This window comes from Aquarana catesbeiana, linkage group LG03 (genome assembly GCF_042186555.1).
Source record: "Aquarana catesbeiana isolate 2022-GZ linkage group LG03, ASM4218655v1, whole genome shotgun sequence".
Taxonomy (NCBI): Eukaryota; Metazoa; Chordata; class Amphibia; order Anura; family Ranidae; genus Aquarana; species Aquarana catesbeiana.
Window position 1 is genome coordinate 423,565,539 of NC_133326.1, and position 24,219 is coordinate 423,589,757.

Genomic DNA, 24,219 nt, shown 5'->3' on the forward strand with positions numbered 1-24,219 from the left:
GCCAAATGTCGGGGCGACTAGCAGACAAGGATAACAGAGAACACGCCGAAAGTCAGGGTCACAGGCAAACAGGGATAATCGAGAACGTGCCAAAGGTCAAGGTCACAAGCAGACAGGGATAGTCGGGAACACGCCAAGATTGGTGACAGAGACAGAGACAAACTTAGAGCACACGGCAAACAGGAACCCAAACACACAATATTGCACGGCAAGGCAGGCTTGGAGAATACGGTGTTAAATAGTGGTTCCTGTTGAGGCTAGGGTGGAGCCACACAGAGGGAAGATTACTTAAGCATGCAGGTGTGAGAGTACAAGCCTCAAGGCTGATACACAGACCAGAGAGACAGACAGGTCATGAATGTATTACTGCAAGGTCATGACACCCAGCAGCTCCTATGGGGGTAGTGCGCTACATATATATTGTGACATAGGGTATCATTAGCTCATTGGTAGATACATTTTTAACAATGCATTCACAGCAGACAGAAACTATATTTAAAGGGCCTGGTAGCCCATGTTTATTAAAAAAAATGCAGTAACAAAGTCCAACATAAGCTTTCCTGCACATGGGGTTTTTCTCCAGCAAAATACAAATAAAAATTATTGAGCAACCTGACTCTCTGGTCAGCAGTGCATCTGCTTGTTTGGTCTCCAAAACCACTGGCTATTTCATGCACACAGTCTTGAGCCCTTTATAACGCACACAGCATCTATCCCCACAGAGACTCTCTGTCTCTCAATGGCAGCCACTGCTCCAATGACCCTCCACTCAACCTGCAGCTCTCAGCAGACAACATTATAAGGACTATGTGCAACTGAGCTCACACCCCACTGGTTGACTACAAAACCCGGACACTGGGTTAGCGATTTCTTCCCTCCAAAGGCGCTTTGAAATCTCCAAAGTACAGAACCACATCCAGAAATATCAAAATCTGGAGAAATGTGCCAAAGCAAAATTAATGCTTCATAGCTGCGCACTCAGCAAGTGTGCAAATCCCATGTCCTCTTCATGACAACAGAGCCTCGTACCGTCAATATATATATACACACACACACTATAATATATATATATATATATACATATATATGTATATAATGGTGTTCCGCGCTTAGGACGGGCTTATAACCGAACTGCAGCCCCCCTAAAAGAGAAAGCACCAATGGTGCAATCCAATAATAGTGTAGTCTAAAGAAATAGGGGATTGGCGCTGTTCACTGATAGAGAATGATAATGAATAAATCAATAAACTATACAAACTGCTAACAAAAGGAAAACATAACCCCTCAATGTTGGGTGGATAAAACGTGTAACACAATGTAAATAATTGTTAAAAAATGGATATATGTGCTAAGAATGGTCAAAGGATGTGCAGAATACCTAAGTTGCAAAAGTTGTTATCACAAAATAAAATTGGTAAATAAAACACCAAGCATTAACAAAGGTGAATGATCAATCAGGTGTATATAAAAAAAAAAAAAAAAAAAATGTATGTGTGCAATGAAAGATATGAGTGGATATACCTAAAAAAGAGGGCAAAACACCGTGTTGCCCACTGGAAATAAATATGTGTACTGGTAAAGCTGAATCGTGTTGGAAAATTTATATGTGAAAAAATGTAAGAATATATATAAAAAATGTGGAAATATGTATAATAATCGGCATGTGATGTGCAGACAATCTAAGTGCACAAAAAACAAAAAGGTGAAAAAACCAAAAAGAAAATGAGAGTCCAAGCAACCAGATCAATTATTAAAAAATATATAAAAAGTTATTATATCCGTGAATAAAAAACAGTTCTTATGCAGCCAGCTGATATATCTTCAAAGGTTGCGGATAGGTCTGTCCCAATGAGTATATGTTGTCCCGTGTGGAGTCCCCTCTAGTGCCCCCACTCACCAGAGTGCCCAACCCCTGCAGGGGTAATGAGCATGTAGATGATCCGATGATCCAAGCGGTTGGTGTCCCCTTCACCACCTAATTTCCACCTGTGTCACCCGATCACTGTGTGCTGGTAAGCTTCAATCTTTCTCTTCCTTATGGAATGGGGAATAGGGATCTTCATACACCCATGCCACACCTAATGTCACAATGTGTTCAGAGTAAATCCCATGGTGGTTCTGCGACAAAGTATTCAATGATTAGTGGGTCCTACACTATCCATAGACTAGGAAATCCTACTTTGTCGCAGAACCACCATGGGATTTACTCTGAACACATTGTGACATTAGGTGTGGCATGGGTGTATGAAGATCCCTATTCCCCATTCCATAAGGAAGAGAAAGATTGAAGCTTACCAGCACACAGTGATCGGGTGACACAGGTGGAAATTAGGTGGTGAAGGGGACACCAACCGCTTGGATCATCGGATCATCTACATGCTCATTACCCCTGCAGGGGTTGGGCACTCTGGTGAGTGGGGGCACTAGAGGGGACTCCACACGGGACAACATATACTCATTGGGACAGACCTATCCGCAACCTTTGAAGATATATCAGCTGGCTGCATAAGAACTGTTTTTTATTCACGGATATAATAACTTTTTATATATTTTTTAATAATTGATCTGGTTGCTTGGACTCTCATTTTCTTTTTGGTTTTTTCACCTTTTTGTTTTTTGTGCACTTAGATTGTCTGCACATCACATGCCGATTATTATACATATTTCCACATTTTTTATATATATTCTTACATTTTTTCACATATAAATTTTCCAACACGATTCAGCTTTACCAGTACACATATTTATTTCCAGTGGGCAACACGGTGTTTTGCCCTCTTTTTTAGGTATATCCACTCATATCTTTCATTGCACACATACATTTTTTTTTTTTTTTTTTTATATACACCTGATTGATCATTCACCTTTGTTAATGCTTGGTGTTTTATTTACCAATTTTATTTTGTGATAACAACTTTTGCAACTTAGGTATTCTGCACATCCTTTGACCATTCTTAGCACATATATCCATTTTTTAACAATTATTTACATTGTGTTACACGTTTTATCCACCCAACATTGAGGGGTTATGTTTTCCTTTTGTTAGCAGTTTGTATAGTTTATATATATACATATATATACCTGAGGCTAGATGCAACAAGCTTGAACCACAAGTCACTTGACACTCTCCGTATCAATCAGTAGTGGTAGGTAAACGCCTTCACAGCATGCACAGTATATATAGTGTATATCTATTGTGACAGTACGGTTCCTTGTGATGGTGTCGCCAGGATTCTCAACAAGGCAGGTTGAGGGGTTCCAGGATGATTGTGTAATTTGGAGGAAACAGTTTTTTCAGTTTAACTTGTGAGTGTCAATCTGCAGCCTTGCCCCTGTGTCATTTGCAGAGCTGCCGTTTAAAAATGGCGCTATCGGTGGCTCTCGGCGTGTCTCGGCCGCTTTCGGTGGCTCTTGGCCATTCTGGGCGACTTTTGGCGGCTCGCGCGGGACTGCGAGAGCCGCCGAGAATGGCCGAAAGCGGCCGAGAGCTGCCGAGAGTGGCCGAAAGCCGCCAAAAAGCTCACAATCGGTGGGGGATCGGCGTATAACACGCACCCACGATTTTCCCCTGATTTTAAGCCGATAAATACGGTAAATAGTTTATAACTATTATAGTTTTTTTTTATTATTAATAGATAATAAAAAACTAGAATAATGGTAATAAACATAATATTTTAATTATAACAAAAATTAACCAAATGTTTATTGCTCTTTCGGATTTTTGCTATTTCAAATTTTCATTCTGTTTTTTGGATTTTCAAATTTTTGGATTTTCGTTCTTTCAAATTTCCGATCTTTTTGAAAATTTGTTTTCAGAAAAATTTGTTAAATGGTCTTCCAGCTAATAAAACTCCAGGTCTGGATGGTCTCCCTGCTGAATGGTACCAGCTGTATATTGACCTTCTGGCCCCCTATTTGCTTAAACTGTACACTGGTGCTATGAAGGAGGGCAGATTTCCACTTTCTATGTCAGAGGCACTTATAGTAGAACTCCCAAAACCTGGCAAAGGTAAGTTACTGTGTGGCTCTTATTGGCCCCTATCGCTCCTGACCTGTGACATTAAGGTTCTGGCTAAATTGCTCTCGCTTAGGCTAAACAGGGTTATTCTATCTGGTCGAGTCCTGATCAATTGGGATTTATGCCAGGTAAGAGCACATTGGATAATATTAGAAGGCTGTATCTCCATATTTTTTTGGCCACACATCATAAACAGAGTGGACTGGTGTTAGCCTTAGACATTAAGAAGACATTCAACACTGTTCAGTGGTCATTTTTATGGAAAACCTTGTCCAGATTTGGTTTTGGATCCAAATGTATCCAATGGGTCCAGCTTCTCTATGTAAATCCATGTGCAAGAGTCCGTAGGAACCGGGATGCTTCACCACTTTTCTCCCTCCAGCATGGCTGTAGCAGTCCAGGGCTTACTATGCATGCACCAATGGCGCGTTGCCGCAAGAGGAAATCCGTGCCAACTGAGCATGCGCCAAAGATGCCTCGGGGCGCCAACTTGCACCTGTGCAGAAAACTTGATGGAAAAGGGAAGTGACCTCAACCTGATGGAAAAAGGAGGGAAAATCCCCAGGAGGCGCACAGGAAGTGACCTCAAACTTCCCTATATAAGCCCAGCCCAGACACTACGAAATTGCTGGATTATCTTCAGTCCCCCTTGTTCCTGTGCTAGTGTGTGATCTGTCTGAACCTGTTGTGACCTGGAAACCTATTTGACTACTCTTGATTGCTGCTTGCCTTTGACCTCAGATTTGTACCTTAACCATTCTACTTCTTTGCCCCTTTTGTACTCAGCTGCCAGATTGGAACTGACCCCGGCTTGGATCTTCTTCTGATTAACCCTTTTATACTTCATTGCCCAACTATACTTGACCTCGGCTCGGATACCGGACTAAGGCTTGCACGGTGCTCTGCACCTTTGGTACCCCTGCCACTCGGTGTCCCAACCAAGTCTCTGTCTCCATCTACAGAGGTTTTAAGGACCCAAGGTGCAAGGGAGGCCTCCCCACTACTTTGGTCTCATATCAGGTACGTGGCCCCCATGACAGTGGCACCTTTCACCTCTATTACTTGCCTTGGTTATAGAGATGCTGGCTATCTCTATAAGAAAATTCCCAGAGGTGGGGAGAATCTGCTGGGACCCGCTGGAGGAGAAAATCTCAATGTATGCGGATGACACTTTGGTGTTTCTTAATGGCACCGAGGCTTTGTTCCGTGGGCTCATGCAGGTGGTGGAGGGTTTTGGAGTGGTCTCGGGCCTTCAAGTCGGCTGGGACAAATCTGTCGCATTCCCTATAAGCCCCCCTTATACTTTACATCCATCGGAGTTACAAATCTCCCCTAAGTTTAAATACTTGGGGATTAATATTGACACTGATTTTCTGGAATACGAATCCCTAAATATCTCCCCAGTAGTGTCATCTATGGCAACGAGACTTCATGTGTGGGTGTCTCTGCCTCTGAACCTCATTGGCCAAATAAATATAGTGAAAATTATCTTTCTCCCTAAACTTCTTTATGTCCTACGACCCTTCCCAATTTTTCTCCCAAAAAGATAATTCCCGACACATAGATTCTCTTATGTCTTGAACATCGGCTGTTCACCCGTTCACCGAACAGCGAACAATTTGGGGTGTTCGCGGCAAATTCAAAAAGCTGTGGAACACCCTTTAAAATTCTATGGGAGAAATCTAAAGTGCTAATTTTAAAAGGTTAATATGCAAGTTATTGTCATAAAAAGTGTTTGGGGACCTGGGTCCTGCCCCAGGGGACATGTATCAATGCAAAAAAAAGTTTTAAAAACGGCCATTTTTTCAGGAGCAGTGATTTTAATAATGCTTAAAGTGAAATAATAAAAGTGAAATATTCCTTTAAATGTTGTACCTGGGGGGTGTCTATAGTATGCCTGTAAAGTAGCGCATGTTTCCCATGTTTATAACAGTCCGAGAGCAAAATTACATTTCTAAAGGAAAAAAAAAAGTCATTTAAAAGTGCTAGCGCTAGTGCCGGCTATTAATGAATTGTCGGTCCTGACAATACACATAAAAGTCATTGAAAGTCATTGAAAAATAAAAAAAAATGTGTGGGGGTCCCCCAAAATTCCATTACCAGGCCCTTCAGGTTGCTAGCTTGACAGCTCTTATGTAGCTGAGGGCGGGGCCACCCGTCACGTGACCCTGTCCCCCTCTGACAAGCTACATAAGAGCTGTCAAGCTAGCACCGTGTCATTGTCTGGGTGCCTCCGGTGGATCCTGTGCGTGTTCCTCGTTGGAGATCATCCATCGCTGGAGATCGAGAATTGGATTACATCGCTGGAGTAGGAGCATGGATTTATTGGATTACATCGCTGGAATCTCTTTTTTATTTTTATATTTTTAATAAAGGACTTGTCCCAAGCCGTCTCCTGTGGTTTTTTTAACATTTTGACACTTTTTTGTGAAATGGTAGGGGTACAATGTACCCCTTACCAATTCACATGGGGGGGGGGGCGGGATCTGGGTGTCCCTTTTGTTAAAGGGGGCTTCCAGATTCTGATAACCCCCCCGCCCGCAGACCGCCACAACCACCGGGCAAGGGTGGATAACTTTCAATGACTTTTATGTGTATTGTCGGTACCGACAATTCATTAATAGCCGGCACTAGCGCTAGCACTTTTAAATTACTTTTTTTTCCCTTTAGAAATGTCATTTTGCTCTCGGACTGTTATAAACACAGGAAACATGCGCTACATTACAGGCATACTATTTACACCCCCAAGGTACGAAATTTAAAGGAATATTTCACTTTTATTGTTTCACTTTAAGCATGATTAAAATCACTGCTCCCGAAAAAAACTGCCGTTTTTAAAACTTCTTTTTGCATTGATACATGTCCCCTGGGGCAGGACCCAGGTCCCCAAACACTTTTTATGACAATAACTTGCATGTTAACCTTTAAAATTAGCACTTTTGATTTTTCATGTTCGTGTCCCATAGACTAACGGTGTTCGCGTGTTCGAACACATTTTTTGCCTGTTTGCATGTTCTGGATGCGAACCAAACAGGGGGGTGTTCAGCGCATCCCTACTCCTGACCCTTCCACCTCCTTGCTGCTAGCTCTCCAGGGTAATTTCAGAGGGCTCAGGGATGAGGTCCACTGTCGAAAACCATTGCTATGTGGGAGGTTCTCCCCTGTGGATGTCTGTTTTTTTAACATGGTCTACGGCGGGGAAACTTCTATCTGGGGGAGAGGATCTCCCTGAATTGAATGCTCCATTATGGTACAACTCTAACTTTAAGGAACTTTACAACCATCCTGATACATCTTGGTGGATAGCTAAGGGCATCATTTATCTCAAGTGTATGTGGATGGTACCATTATTTCATTTGATGCTCTGAAGGAACGAGTTGATGTTTCCAATAATTTTTTTTTCAAATACCTCCTATTATGTCATGCAGTGCAAGCACAATTTGTATTGCTAGGCATGGGCTTGATCACATCTTATTTAGAGCATCTTATGGCAGATCTTCATGCTGATAAACTGGTAACCACGTTTTATAATGCCTTGCAATCTGCAGGTCCCCATCCTTTCACATCTGCTTGTGCAAAGTGGCAGGTGCTCATTCCTGACCTTGCAGATGAAGATTGGGAGGAGGTCACCAAAACCTTTATGCAAGCTGTTATTAGCACAGCGGATAAATTTATACACTTTAAATCCATTCACCAACTGCACTATACTCCCGCTAAACTGAATCATATGGGACTGACAGAGCAGGCTTCCTGTCATAGGTGTGGAGAAATCTCAGCCAATGCCCTATATATGTTTTGGTCCTGTTCAAACTAGTCTCGGTTCTGGACTGACTTAAAGTGGTTAAGCCATTCTAACCTGTATACACCATCAGCACTGCCTCCTATTGTAGTGTCCCCCTCTGTGTGTGATTTATAAGAATAAATGCTGCAAATACCTAATTTTACTGCCTAGATTGTGATCACATTGCTGGCCAGCTTTCTCCTTTTCTCCTCTGAGAGATGAAGCGGGCGGGGCTGAGATTCCTCTGCTGATGTCAGTCTAGAGGGGAGGAGGAGAGAGCTGGCTGGTCATGTGATCGCAATATCAGCTCTTAAATTAGGTATTTACAGCATTTATATTTCTAAAGCATTCACAGAGGATCACTGCAATAGGAGGCAGTGCTGATGGTGTATACAGGTTAGTGTTATGAGAGCAGCAGGAGGGGCGGCTCACACAGAGAGGGGAGGGGGAGGAGGACACAGGAGCAGGGAGGAGAGCAGATAGCAGGCTGCTGATGATGGAGGCACATAAACTGACCAAGGTGTCTGGTCTCAGCAGCCATGATACACCGTGGTCAGTTTACAGAGGGGTGGGGAGAAACTGGGAGGATCAGCCAGGTTTTTTAGGTGTTACAGGGGGCCAAATGACACAGGACAAGCACTGTGCCATATAACATGCTTTAAAGAAGCAGGATCCATTTTTTTTTTGGGGGGGGGTGTTAATAAACACTTTAATTGACATGTTAACAACCCACTTTGAGCTGCAAGCTCCTAAATCCCTGGAAGTCTGTTTACTTGGTTCCTCTTACATGCAAGCATATTATGTTTTGTCTGATCTTTTTCTATGCATAAAAGGCCATTCAGCTACATTGGAGAGATCCAGCTCCACCTACCCTGTCATGTGTGCCGCCTGATCAACAAGGCATTGCCACTGTACAAACTTGTCTACAAAGGGCGTGCCTACTCAAAAAAATATACTAAAGTGTGGCAGTCATGGCTGGATAGCATGGCTTCTCAGGTGGTGGATTTGGTCTCTTCTCAGATATCCCTTTAATGGATCTGTGGTATATCTTCTATTGCAGTAGGTGAGAGCAATGTTTGTGTGTGTATGCATGGTGCAGTGTGTGTGGTTGTGTGTGAATGGCTGTGGGGTGGGGGTTCTTTATCTCTAGTTGCTAGAGCAGGCCCAGTATGTTGTATAGATTACTTGGACTATTTTTAGGCTAAGGACATGCTATTCTGCATTGGACAAATACAAGTTATCCTGATCTGTATTTTTTTTTATTTTGATGGGCTCTGCTTAGCTATCATTACTGTTGTCATCGCCATGTAGATGGCATTTTCTTGTTTTGTTTGTGTTGTCTATAATGAAAATTACAAATAAACACCTTTAAAAAAAAAAGAGAGGGGGCGCATGCGCGACGCCGAGGAAGATGGACGCTTGAGTCTGTAGCTCCGCTCCACCCGGGACCATAACGGCCTCCTGAGGGCTATTAACTGCACTCTCAGCCTCAATTCTTGCACCCCTCGAGACAGCAAGACTCGGTGCATGCCGTCGAGGAGACAGAAATCCCGAGGATCCTCTCAAAATACCCTGACCCACTATCTCCTTCGCACGCGGGAGCGGTTCAGCATGCCTCAAGATGGCGCGGTCGGGAAAGGGGAATCTCCCGCTCCAGCTACTCCGCCTCGATCGAATCCCTCTCCGTCCGCAAGTACGATGGGTGAGTACCATGCTACCCTTTCAAAGGCGGATTTAGATATCAGCTTAGAAGCTATGTACACCAGACTGGCCACGAAGTTTCAAACGGAACTACATAAAACATCACACACTCTGTCACAGGAGATTGCGGCCTTGGGCTCACGCACAGAACTCCTGGAAACTAAACACGATGAACTTGCCCTGGCATACAATGACCTCAGCCGTGAGCATGAATCCCTAGCTTTAGCCCTGACGGCCATCCAAGCACAAGTCAAAGACCTCGACAATAGAAATAGACGCAATAATCTGCGTCTGCGAGGTATCCCAGAGTCTGAAACAGACCTAATCCCAACCGTGATTAGATTGTTTAAATCTCTCCTGCCAGAACATGACTCCGCGGCGTTTAAATGTGACCGCATCCACAGGGCGCTCCGTCCAAAGCCCCCGGACGATAAGCCTCCTAGAGATGTAGTCCTCTGTATGAAGGACTTTCTCATCAAGGAAGAAATTCTGAGAGCTGCCCGTAACAAACCACGTATATCACTTGATGACCATCTTATCCAGATTTACCCGGATATATCCCCAGCTACCCTGGACAGGAGAAGGAATCTGAAGGAAATCACCACTGCGCTTCAATCAGCACACATTCGTTATAGATGGGGATTCCCGTTCAAATTACAGGTCCCACACAATGGCACTACCTTCTCTGCTACCACCTTACAAGAAGGTCAAGAAATCCTGGTGAAACTTGGCCTTCTGGATCCTGCTGCAATCCGCCGCCCCCCCTTGACACCCCGTCCTGCCCCTATCTGGCAAACACCACCACCTAGGAGAGATAGACAGAGAATCCGTTATGACATCGGAGAGGACCTCGCCATTCAACCACGCTGAAAGCATTGCGGACTACCACCTTTTGTCTCCTTAAGACATTTTGCACCGTCTTCGCTCTACATTTTTGTTAAGAGCGACTGTCCCTCGGAGTTGCGCTAGGTTCACCCCACCCAGCAACAAGGTTTTTCTTTTTTTTCCCTTCCTTTTTTTTTCCTCTTTTGGGACGTTGTATTACCAGTTAATTCCTTTTTCAAGCTAATCAACTCCACAAGAGATTCACTCTGTAGCCCTCCAGTGGGCTTTGCTGAACTGCTGGGAACGAGACCTAGTTGTCTCGTGTGTAATTGAACTGTTTGTCAGGTAAAGGTTTTTTTCTACCTTTGCTTTACCTGACCCGGCTTGGTGGTTGACCTCCATGCCGTTTTCTTGTTCCTTTCGCTGTTTTTTTCTTTTTTTTTGTTTCATAATTGTTTACCATTTTTCCTTTTATGCTGGTCAGCCAGTTCACTGCCTAGAAACCTTTTTCAGCATCTACCCTCTAGGGTCAAACCCTAAACCAACCCTCGAAAATATCCTCTATTGGAATAATGTATATTGTATTTACAGTTGGCTAGATGGGATTGTGGCGGTACTCCTGCTATGTACGGTGAGTTCTGGTTTGAACAGACTCTCAGATTCACAAGTAGATCTCCTTTTAGGCCCTCTCATGAACCATAGAGTGAATGTAGCTAAATATGGTTATTACCTGTATTTCACATAATGTGAAGGGATTTAACTCCCCCATAAAGAGGCGCAAGGCCTTCAACTTGTATGGGCTGCTTGGCGCAAAAATCCTCCTAATTCAGGAGACACACTTCTCCCATTCCTCACATCCTAAATTCTTCCATAGACACTTCCCTCAATCGTTTTACTCCCTTCACTCAACCAAAAGCAGGGGTGCCGCCATATTTTTACATGCATCCCTCCCCATGGAGGTTAAACAATGTTTTAGGGATAAGGATAGCAGGTTTGTTATTGTAAAGGGTGTGTTACACAATAGAGAAATTACGATTGCCAGTGTTTACGCTCCCAATGATGCACCCGCATCCTTCTTTCAATCCTTCTTTGATAAACTGGCCTCCTTGAACTCTCCCCACCTTATAATAGGAGGGGATTTTAACTTAGTGGCTAACCCCACCCTTGATAGATCCTCCTCCACAAAGGTCTCCAAAGCCTTCCCCAGATCTCTTACCCAGGGCCTTTTGAACCACCAGCTGGTGGATACCTGGAGAACGCACAACCTGGGGATTAAGGAATTCACCTTTTACTCTCACCCGCACAATAGTTACGCCAGGTTAGATTACATCTACACCACCCCCATTATATTGGCAAACTCCACTAAAGCCACGATCCACCCCTGTGTTTGGTCGGACCATCACGTAACGTCCTTCACCACTAAATTTATAGGACTGACCCCGACACCTTATACATGGAGGCTGAATGAAGCTTTACTCTCAGACGTATTGGCCGAATCCGAGACAGCTAAATCCATTGAGGATTACTTTTCTTTGAACGCCCTCCCAGACACCCCCCCTTCTATTCTATGGACAGCCCATAAGGCAGTCCTAAGAGGTAAACTAATCAGCATTGCCTCTTCCCACAACAAAATTCACAGACAAAAAATCATAACCCTCACCACCGAACTAGACCGCATATATAAAAATACTAACATTTTAGGCCTAGATTCCACCAGAAAATTGATAGACCAAAAACGCCTTGAATTGGACTCCCTTCTGTCCTCCAGGATCGAAAAGGACTTACGTTGGTCCAAGGCCAAATTTTTACTGCACAACAACACTGCCTCCACTTTATTTGCAAAAAAACTAAACCAGACATTCCGCCCCACACATGTATATAAACTTACCTCAAGTGCAGGGCTGCCCACCTCCCATCCCAAAGAGGTATTGCAAATTTTCGAACAATTTTATTCCTCACTATTATCTCCATCCACAAATTCCCCTTCTCCAACAGATAAGGCCTGGTTCCAGGACATTCATATTCCCATTCTCACACCTACCCAAATTGAAAAGCTCAATTCCCCTATCACCCCCTCCGAGGTAATAAATGTCATTAAATCCCTTAAGACAGGCTCTGCCCCCGGCCCAGATGGCTTTTCGGCCATATACTATAAAAAATTTGCCACCCTACTCACCCCTGGCCTAGTTCAATTGTTTAATTGGATTTTACAGGGAGGTAATTTTCCAGATGAGATGCTGCTGGCAAATATGTCCCTGATCCCTAAACCTAATAAAAATCACCTACTCCCTCAAAATTATAGACCTATCTCGGTCATGAACAATGATGTAAAGATCTTTAGCAGAATCCTGGCGGACAGATTAGCTTCCATCATATCCTCTCTTATTTCACCTTTCCAGTCAGGTTTTATACCCCATAGATTCATAACAGATAACATTAGATTAGCCTCCAACATAATCCAGGACTCCAATTTAAATTCCCGTAAACTTTTTTTACTCAGCCTAGACATACACAAGGCGTTTGATAGCGTCTCCTGGAGCTATCTATCCACACTTCTTCAACGCATGGGATTCCGGGAGGAATTTTTACATGGGTTTAGAGCCCTTTATATAAACCCTAAAACTCGGATTAAAATCCCAGGCTGTAATTCGGATTTCTTTCCCATAGGTAGGGGCACCAGGCAGGGATGTCCACTTTCCCCATTAATTTTCGCCCTGGCACTTGAACCCCTGGCTATTGCGATTCTCAATGACCAAAATATATCAGGTTATACCAGAGGCTCCTCTTCATACAAATTCTGTATGTATGCGGATGATGTCCTTTTGTTCCTAACGAATCCCCACACCTCTCTGCCTAATCTCTTACAAACCTTGTCCTGCTTTGCTGGAGTCTCCGGCCTCAGGGTCAATGTTTCGAAATCAGTTGCCCTCCCTGTAGGCTTCTCTCTGGCCGAGGTGCAACACTTTAAAAGTACCTTCCACTTTATATGGAGAGAGACCTGCTTAACATATCTGGGCATTGACCTGACCGGGGACTTCAGCAAATTCTTTGAACATAACTACCCCCCCATGATATCCAAACTGAAGAAAACACTTAAATCATGGTCTCAGCTCCACATCTCTTTTCTTGGCAGAATAACAGCCCTTAAAATGGTAATACTTCTCAGATTGCTGTACCTATTTCGATCCCTTCCAATTAAAGTGTCTAAATCCTACCTCCTCTCCTTTCAAGCCCACATTAATAAATTTATATGGCAAGACAAGCCTCCCAGATTTGCTAGAGAGGTTCTATATTGTTCTTCAAAGAGGGGAGGCTTGGGGGTTCCCCGCATTTGGTTATACTATATTGCATGTAGATTTGCTCAACAAGCTCAGTGGAACATTAAGAACTCTAAGGTCCCATGGGTCAAATTTGAACAGGACTCTATTGCCCTTGCCTGGAATAATGTGGTCCTCCAACCCCCCCCTCACTGCAATATCTAACAAAAACCTCATAGTCACTATAGATCTGAAACTCTGGAATACCTATAAGAAGAAATACAATCTCTCCTCTCAACCCCCCCTGGGTGCCTCCTATATAGGAGATCCCAGATTCCCTATGGCCTTTGCTCACCCGGAGCTATTTGAGGAATGGACCAAACGTAATTTGATCACGTTAAGGGATTTTCTGGAAGACTCTAAATTTATCTCATTTTCTTCATTTAAATCTCGTTTTCTTATGCCAGACAGAGAATGTTACCATTTCCTTCAGATCAGAAATTTTTTCCAACACCACTACCCCCCCTCCTCAACTGACCATAAGACAGTATATGAGGGCATTTGTCATGCGGCCCCCCGTCAAAGGGGCCTCATCTCAATGATCCACAACTCACTGGTATCGGGGGATGATTCTCTGGCTCTGAAATACAGATCCCAATGGGAGCAGGAACTATTATTACACCAAGATAATATAGACTGGGATAAGGGATGGTTGTATATACGTAAGTGTTCAAAATCCCTTTCAATAAAAGAGACAGCCATCAAACTCATAACGAGATGGTATTATACCCCGTCCCGGTTACACAGGATTTATCCGCAGACCTCACCTAACTGCTTTAGGGGTTACACTCAATTTGGCTCTTACATTCACATTTTCCGGGAATGTGAAAAGTTGCAACCCACATGGAAAGAAATACTAAAACTAATTGACAAATTAGTGGGGGACCCCATAAATCTCACCTTCCACCATTGCATTCTATTTCAAGATATCCCAGATGTCACCAAACCCCAGATGAGGTTGATTCACTCAATATGTCTCGCCATGCTTTGGGGAATCACCCTTCACTGGAAATCCTCCTCAATCCCTTTAGCTCAAATCATATCCCGTATAGATTCTATGAGGGTTACCGAAAAAATATTTCACACCTTACATGATTCCATACATGTTTTTGATGCTAAATGGAACCCTTGGTTCCTTCACAGGCTTCAAGACTGACCGTGTAACAGCATGTTTGATTATGCTACACTTCCTTTCTGTTTACAAATTTTTAGTTTTCTTTCCCCTCCCCCCCTTTTTTTTTTTTTCTTTTTTTTTGCCCTTCAGTTTGTTCTTGACCTCTTTCTTTTTTTGGTTTTAAAAGAAAAGCATTTAATGTGTCCTAGGATATCATTATATAATTGAATGTAACTCAAGTAGTTATAACTGTGATATATAGCTCATAATTCAATCTGTGAATGTGCACTTTTAATTTGATATCCCATGATTGTTATATTACCCTGATGGACATTGTTCCCAATGCTACTTTATATGTAAGTACTCCTTTTTTTTTTCTATTTCCAATAAAAATTTTTTGAAAACAAAAAAAAAAAAAAAAAAAGAGAGCCAGGAAGCTGAACCTGACTTTGTTTTGCATTGATGGTGGATACCCCTGCATGGACAACTGTTTGTTTTTCCTGGACATTTTCTTTCCCATTAATAAAAGAGGACTAGCAAGCCCTTAAACTGCATAACTAGTGTGGACTCTGCTTACTGGTAAGCTCTACACTGATCTAAACATTACAAGTGGTGCTTGGATGCAGCGGGCAGAACTGGAGATCCTTGCATGCTATAAAACTGAGCAATTGCCAGAAACTGCCTGTGCTCTGAAGTGTGTGCAGCAGGTCTTGTACCTTAAAGAGGCAGTGCTCTTGTTTTTATTCTGTGCAGTGGAGTTTCTGGAAGTATGGGGTGTCCAGAGAAAGCCTGTGTTTGAATCCGATGAGGACTGGTGCAAGTGGCACCTGGCAGCACTGAACCAAGCTACAGAGGAAAGCAAGCCACCCATCGGTGCAAGGAGAGAGGCTGGAAAGAGGCCAGGACCGAGAGTGGTTGCCCATAGCAACACAGAGGAGGCCAGTCAGGCTGTCTGTGGACCATGGGGTGTGCCTGTCAAGAGTCGTGGCAAGTGGCTTCAGGAGGAGCCGATACAGCCTTTTGGAGAAAGCCAGCAAAGTCCTTCTGGAAGAGAGTGGTTTTCCATGGCGATGAGAGTAAAAGTATCGCCAAAAATAAAGGAGGAGCTACAGGGGATATGTGGCTCAGCATCCACATAAAGATGTGTGTGTATTTCTAAAATCACCAAGAGGGAAGCTCCCTGGAAAAAAGTCATCCAGCACCATGCCTGGAATGTGAACTGGGGCACAGCATTTTTTATTGTCCTAAGTTGTGGAATGCGGCTATAAATAATGTTGCTAGGCAAAAGTCTTTGTCTGCAAGCCCAGATTCCAATTAAAAATTGCACCCCTTGCAACAGAGAGTCCATGGCGCCAGAGAGGGCAGGTCATGAGACTGTCCATGACAATGTGAAAGTGACCCCAGTTAGTGGTGCTATGGAATGTGCTCTTAAAAACAGGATTTTTATAACAGCTTACCTGTAAAATCCTTTTCTTGGAGTACATCACGGGACACAGAGCCAAAGTATTAACTATATGGGTAATATAGGCACCTTCAGGTGATGGACACTGGCACACCCAAGACAGGAAGTTCACTCCCTATATAACTCCTCCTCCTACCAGGAGCTCCTCAGTTTTTGTAGCAAAGCAATATACATAACTCCCAAAAGAGGGGAGGGACCTCTGTGTCCTGTGATGTACTCCAAGAAAAGGATTTTACAGGTAAGCTGTTATAAAAATCCTATTTTCTTTATTGTACATCATGGGACACAGAGCCATAGTATTAACTATATGGGACGTCCCATAGCAATGCTATTTGAGGGGAGGGAGACACAACCCTCAGGGCGCCCACAGACTTGAGGGCCTATACTGCTGCCTGCAGCATACTACGCCCAAAGACGATATCCTCATGCCTTTTTACATCCACCTGATAAAACCTGGTGAATGTATGTACTGAAGACCAAGTTGCGGCCTTGCAGATCTGAGCCATGGAGGCCTGGTGATGCACTGCCCAAGAAGCACTAACTGCTCTGGTAGAGTGCGCTTTAACTTGAAAAGGCGGAATCTTACCTTTTAAACCATAAGCCTGAATTATAACTTGCCGAATCCACTTAGAAATAGTGGATTTCAATGCTGCGTGACCTTTCCTAGGACCTTCTGGCAGCACAAATAAGACATCAGTCTTCTGGATCTGAGCAGTCGTCTTTAAATAGACCTTGACTGCTCTCACCACATCAAGACAATGTAGTGACTTCTCTTCCCTAGAACAAGGTTTTGGAAAAAACGATGGTAGGACAATATCTTGGTTCAGGTGAAAACCTGAAACCACCTTTGGCAAAAAACTTGGACAAGGACGCAACATGACCCTGTCCTCGTGAAAAATCGAATATGGCTTTTTACAAGAAAGAACCGCCAATTCTGAAACCCTCCTTGCTGAGGATATAGCAACCAAAAACACTAGCTTCCTTGTCAGAAGGACTAAGGGAGTATGCTGTATCGGTTCAAAGGGCTGTTTTTGCAACACTGACAAAACTAAGTTCAAGTCCCAAGGGTTCAAAGGTGATCTAACTGGCGGATTAAGCTGCATCACCCCCTGCATAACAATCTGGACCAAAGAATGCGAAGGTCTTTGAAATAAGACCGATAAAGCCGAGACCTGGCCTTTAATAGTACTTAAGGCCAGCTTTACCTCTATCGCTAATTGTAGAAAGGCAAGAATTCTGCCTATGCTGCACTTCCAAGGGTGCCAACCCTTGGATTCACACCAAGAAACATGAGCTCCCCAGACTCTATAACATATGACTCTGGAAGCTGGCTTACTTGCATTAATCACGGTAGAGATAATTTACCCGGATAGCCCACGTTTCTTCAGAATGTGGGTTTCAATAGCGTGTGACCCAGCTGCTACCCTGAGTCAGGGTTCTGGAGCCACCCTGGGCTCAGTATTGGTATCAGATGTATTCCTCCAACTGGAAACAGTGTGGCTCCATATATATAAATGAAAGAAAAACTCTATAGTGTAATATAGCCAAGTAATTTATTATATAAAAAAACGCTCCCCCCACTGGGGTACTCATATAGTACTGGTGTGTTAGTGCACTATTCTATAACAGCCTCCAAATGACAAGATAACAAAAAAAATAAATAAATAAATAAATCGCTGGACGTATTCTGTGGTGGAATAATGCTGTGTGTGCTCCGTGTTGCTCTCTCCGTCCTGGCCCCTCCCCTACGCGTCTTCGACACGGGGATCACGTGTCTTCATCAGGGGGATATGATTTTAAATTTAGAGTTTGTAAAGTAGGATGGAATATTGGCCCCTGTGAGAGTAGGTCCGGACGTAGTGGAAGGGACCATGGATCCCCCACCGCCATCCTTACGATTTCTGCATACCAGGACCTTCTGGGCCATGCTGGGGCTACAAGAATTACTGGCTTTCTTTCCAGCTTGATTATGCAAAGAAGTCGTGGCAGCAACTGAATCAGGGGAAATGCATAAATCAGAGAGAACTGATCCCACGGGGTCACCAACGCATCTGTTTCGCATGTGAGTGGATCCCTTGTCCTGGACACAAAGTTGACTAACTTCATGTTGAACCTGGTCACCAAAAGATCTATGTCCGGAGTCCCCCAACTTCGGCAAACAGCCCGAAAAATGTTGGGGTGAAGGGACCATTCCCCCGGGAATAATTGCTGGTGACTCAAGTAGTCTGCCTGTTAATTCTCTACTCCTGGAATGAAGACTGCCGATAGGCAAGGAACATTCCTTTCTGTCGAAGTTAGAATATGGTTCACCTCCCTCTGCAAGACTTTTGGTGCCCCCTTGGTGATTGATATATGCCCCAGCGGTGGCAATGTCTGTTTGGATCCTGACAGGACAGCCCCGTAATCTGAATCTCCAGGCCTTCAGAGCCAGCCGCGCTGCCTGAATTTCTAGGAGGTTGATGGGCAAGGTTCTCTCAGATCTTGACCACTGTCCCTGGACAGTTGTCTTTTCTAGTACTGCTCTCCAACCCGAAAGGCTGGCATTTGTTGATACCACTTTCCAGATAACCGGTCTGAAGGATTTTCCCTTCAGCAGATTCCGGTTACCCACCACCAACTGAGGCTTTGGGAGACCTTTGGGGACAGCCGCATTGGCAAATCTAGAGCTTGGACCCTTTTGTTCCAAGCAGACAGAATACTGTTTTGCAACAGTCTCGAATGGAACTGGGCATAGGGAACCACTTTGAATGAAGCCACCGTCTTTCCTAACAACCTCATGCAAAGGCAAATGGGGGGATCTCTCTTCCACCTGACCATCTGCACCAGCTCTCTTATGGCGTTGAACTTTGCCTGAGACAAAAACCCCTTTTTCCGGGCTGTGTCTATGATCACACCCAAGTACTCCAGCCTTTTTAGTGGTTTTAAGGAAGATTTCTCTAGGTTGAGAATCCAACCTAGACTTTCCAGGTATCTGGTTGTAATGCGCACGCTTTGCTCCAAGCGGTCCACCGACCGGTCTATTAGCAATAGATCGTCCAGGTATGCCAGGACTGTTATGCCCTGCACCCTTAGCCTGGCTAGAGGTGGAGCCAGAACCTTTTAAATACCCAGGGTGCTGTAACCAGCCCAAAGGGCAATGCTACAAACTGAAAATGATGCTGTTCTACCTCGAACCGCAGAAACCTTTGGTGTGCGGGAAATATAGGAACATGCAGATATGCATCCCTGATGTTGATAGACGCCAGAAGTTCCTGTCAGGGAAATGGCCGTGTTGTGGGCAATCCCGCCAGTAACCGTCATGGTGGCAGGCGAGTCTAGTGAGCACGCCCTGATCTTGTAGGCACACCCCTCTGGCCTATTTAAACCTGCCACTGACACTTGCAGTTTGCTGGATTATCAAACAGCTCCTGTGTTCCTGTGCCTTGTATACTCTGAAGACCCCTGCTTGACCTCTGCCCGGCTTGACCTGTGTTCCTGTTTATCTCCTTGCTCTGACCCCGGCTTGGCTGACTACTCTCCGATCTTCTGCCCTCTGTGTATGACCCGGCTTGTTCCTGTACCTCTCTCGGACTGTCTTTTGGTATCTGACCCCTGGCCTGGCTGCGGACCCTGTTCCTGGTTTATCCTGCTGTTACTGTTCAAGACTTCTCTCCGCACGGCTGCCACAACGCACTCTAGCTACTTACAGCCAACCAGCCAGCTTGCAGTATTCCTGGCAACCCGTGCTCCTCTGTGCATCGCATTCCCTGTACCCAAATCCAGGGACGTGCTGCACTCAGCCGCAAGGGGCGCCCTCTCAGCAACCCGGCCTTACACTACAGACTTGACAGTATAATCCAGCCATGACTGAGGCCGGCGGAGGTGCGTCCCCATTAGAGACTTTGTGCCAACAAGCCATCACTCTGACCCAAGCAGTTCAGAAATTACAGGAAGGTTATCTGCAACTAACGGATAAGTTACAACACCTGTCAGAGTCACCTGCTCACGAACAAACCTCTGCGGCTCCCTTGATGATGTTCCCGCCTCCAGAACCCCGAGTTCCCGTTCCAGAGCGATTCTTCGGAGACCGGAAAAAGTTCAGATCATTCAAGACTGCCTGTCTATTGTACCTAGCCCTGCAACCCCGGACTTTTGCTTTAGAGACTGTTAAAGTCGGGTTCCTCATCTCTTTGCTGTCCGATGAACCTCCAGGCCTGGGCCCATAACTTATGGGAACAAAAGAGTCCAGTCATTTGCACGGTGGATGCATTCCTGGCAGCTATGGCACAGCTTTACGAGGATCCCCAGCGTACTGCCACCGCTGAAGCCGCTCTGCACTCTCTGCAGCAGGGTAGGCGACCAGTAGAGGACTATACCCTGGACTTCCGGCGGTGGTCCGCAGACACAGCCTGGAATGAGGCAGCTTTACTACACCAGTTCCGTCTAGGACTCTCCGAATCCCTCAAGGACGAGTTGGCCAGGATCGAGATTCCCACTACACTCGAGGGTCTCATCCAATTATCCATCCAACTGGATCGACGTTTGCGGGAGAGACAGTCCGAACGATCACGAACCCTACAGACCCGCCAGTACACCCACCTTTGGATCAGTTCCCAAGCAGATTGGCCTGTTACGTTCCGCACTAACTCCTGATGAAAGACGTTGTCGTATCCTAGCCAATCTTTGCCTCTATTGTGGAGGAAATGGACATTTTCTATGCGACTGTCCCAGGAAGTTCAAGAAGCCACCTACCTACTCTCCAGCATATTTCCAGGTTTCTGGGACTTCTCCCTCACAACTCGTTCTTACCATTTCACTGCAGTTGGGAGAAGAAGAGATTCGGCTCCAGGCTATAATCGACTCTGGAGCATGCAGTTGCTTCATGGACTTGAACCTGGCAAGGAACCTTAGGTTGCCCCTCCTCCACAAGAAACGGGGTCTGGAAGTCCGTTTAGCAGATGGCACCCTACCTAACTCCGGCCTTGTTACTCAAGAGACTTCTCCTCTCCTTATTACCTCTCCCGATGGCAATCGGGAATTCATACGTTTTGACGTTCTGAGTTCACCTATGTCTCCAATTATCTTGGGTATCCCTTGGCTCCAAGCCCATAACTCCCAGATCGATTGGATCAAGAAGGAAGTCCTGTTCACTTCCCCCTATTGCCAACAACACTGCCTCATCCCTGAATCCAGAGATACCACCAGTTGTCTGCCAGTCCAGTCGGTATCCTCCACCAACCAGGATGTACCCCAGGCGTACCATGAATTCCTGGAAGTTTTTGATAAGAAAAAGGCAGAGGTTCTACCACCACATCGGCCATATGATTGTCCTATCGAGCTGCTTCCAGGGGCCGAAGTTCCATTTAGACGTATATTCCCCCTCTCTGAAGTGGAATTGGGGACACTACGACAGTACATAGATGAAAATTTGGCAAAGGGCTTCATTCGTCCTTCTTCTTCTCCTGCCGGTGCCGGCATTTTCTTTGTCGAAAAAAAAGATAAGACTCTAAGACCATGTGTGGACTATAGGGAATTAAATAAAATCGCCATAAAGAACCGATATCCACTCCCACAGGTCCCCGAACTCTTCCAGAGACTTCGTTCAGCCCAAGTGTTCACCAAACTCGACCTCCGGGGTGCCTACAACCTCGTTCGCATCCGTGAGGGCGATGAGTGGAAGACGGCATTCAGAACGAGGTTCGGGCACTTTGAGTATTTGGTGATGCCGTTTGGGCTCTGTAATGCCCCGGCTACTTTCCAGCACTTCATAAACAACATCTTCCGGGAATATCTTGACTACTTCGTCATCATCTATCTGGATGACATCCTTATCTTCTCAACCACCTTGGAGCTCCATCGGACTCACGTAAAGACAGTATTACTCACACTAAGAAAACACAGACTTTACGCGAAAGCAGAAAAGTGTGACTTTGAAAAGAAATCCATACAATTCCTAGGGCTCATCATCTCTACCGGTGGTGTAGCTATGGATCCACAGAAAGTGCAGGCAATCCTAGACTGGCCAACTCCGTCAGACAAGAAGGGTGTACAAAGGTTTGTAGGGTTTGCAAACTTCTATAGAAGGTTTATAAGGAACTTTTCTTCCATCATCTCGCCCATAACCCAAGTAACCCGCCTACATGTTCGCTTCCTGTGGTCCTCCGAAGCCCAATCTGCCTTTGAGAAACTGAAGTCTTTGTTTACTTCTGCACCAATTCTTCGACACCCCGATCCTGCCCTGCCCTATATTTTAGAGGTCGATGCCTCAGAGGTAGCTACAGGAGCAGTACTTTCACAGCGCCTGGGACCCAAGTCGCTGCTGCACCCTGTGGCCTTCTCCTCCCGGAAAATGAGCCAGCCCGAGAGGAATTACGACGTAGGTGATCATGAGCTTCTGGCCATTAAGACAGCCTTAGAAGAGTGGAGATACCTTCTTGAGGGAGCCACACACCCAATAATGATATTTACCAATCACAGAAACCTCGAGTACCTCCGCACTGCCAAACGCCTGAGACCCCGTCAAGCTCGCTGGGCTCTGTTCTTTTCACGATTCAACTTTCACATCACCTACCGCCCTGGCTCCAAGAACGGCAAGGCCGATGCTTTATCCCGAATGTTTCCTGATACCCCAGAAGAAACAACATCCAGTACAATCTTGTCTCCACAGAACTTTCTTTTGATTCAACCTGATCTAAGGTCTTCTCTTGAACAGGCCTCCCGCCAATGCCAGGAACCAGAGACTTCCTCTTTAAGAAGCCAGGGGGGTTATCTCTGGTATCAGGACAAGATCTTTGTCCCACAACAAGCCAGAATCCAGGTCTTACAAACTTTACATGATCATCAACTTGCTGGCCACTTCGGTGTACGGAAAACTATAGATCTTATTCAGCGATCCTTTTGGTGGCCTACCTTGAAAACTGATTGCAAAAAGTATGTAAGCTCCTGCACTACCTGCCAGCGAAACAAGGGGTCCAACATTAAGTCTTGGGGTCTGCTACGTCCTTTGCCGGTACCAGAACAACCATGGAGGAATATATCTATGGACTTCATAGTAGAGCTGCCACCCTCTGAAAGATTCACAACGATTCTAGTTGTTGTAGACCGTCTGTCCAAGATGTCACACTTCGTGCCTGTGATAGGTACTCCTTCCGCTGCAGACACAGCAAAGGCCTTCATAAGAGCGATAGTCAGACTTCACAGCCTTCCTGACAGCATTGTGTCTGATAGAGGGGTCCAATTTACTTCCCGATTTTGGAAAGAGCTCTGCAAAGACTGAAAGGACTAATCAGACCTTAGAACAATATTTACGCTGTTTTTGCTCCACTTCCCAGGATGACTGGTACTTAAAACTCCCCTGTGCGGAGTTCGCATACAATAACTCAGTACACTCAACCACCGATCAATCACCGTTTTGGGCCAACTATGGGTTCCATCCTTCATTTCTACCTAATGTCATTCCAGAGACCTCAGTTCCAGCAGTTCAAGACAGGATAAAATCCATACAGACTAACATTCAAACTCTCCAGTTAACCATGCAAAAGGCCCAAGAGGACTACAAGGAACAATATGACAAAAAGAGGGGGGAGAGCCCTAGCTTTAAGGTTGGAGATGAGGTTTGGCTCTCCTCGGCAAATCTTAAACTTCCTTGTCCCTCCCGGAAATTGGGACCAAGATTTATTGGCCCATTCAAGATTAGACGGGAGATCAATCCAGTAGCCTTTGAACTGTCACTCCCGAGTTCTTATAAAGTGCACCCTGTGTTTCATGTCTCCTTACTTAAAGCTGTTATCTCTAGTCCTTTTTCAGGAAGGAAAGAAGATCCTCCGCCTCCAGTTTCTGTGGGAGATGAAACAGAGTATGAAGTTGAGGCCATCCTGGACTGCCGCCGGAGAGGTAGGATCATTCAATTTCTTATAAAGTGGAAGGGTTACCCAGCAGAAGAAAGTTCTTGGGAACCTGCAGCCAATATACATGCTCCTAAACTTTTGCAGAGATTCCGATTTCGTTACCCCGAAAGATGGG

At 45.0% G+C, this 24,219-nt stretch overlaps 1 protein-coding gene across 2 annotated transcripts in view; it reads right to left on the reverse strand.

Annotated features, from left to right (window-relative positions):
• LOC141132411 (A disintegrin and metalloproteinase with thrombospondin motifs 2-like) overlaps window positions 1-24,219 on the reverse strand; it is a 1,679,109-nt gene that overhangs the window by 615,323 nt on the left and 1,039,567 nt on the right. The gene's annotated exons all lie outside the window — the stretch shown is intronic.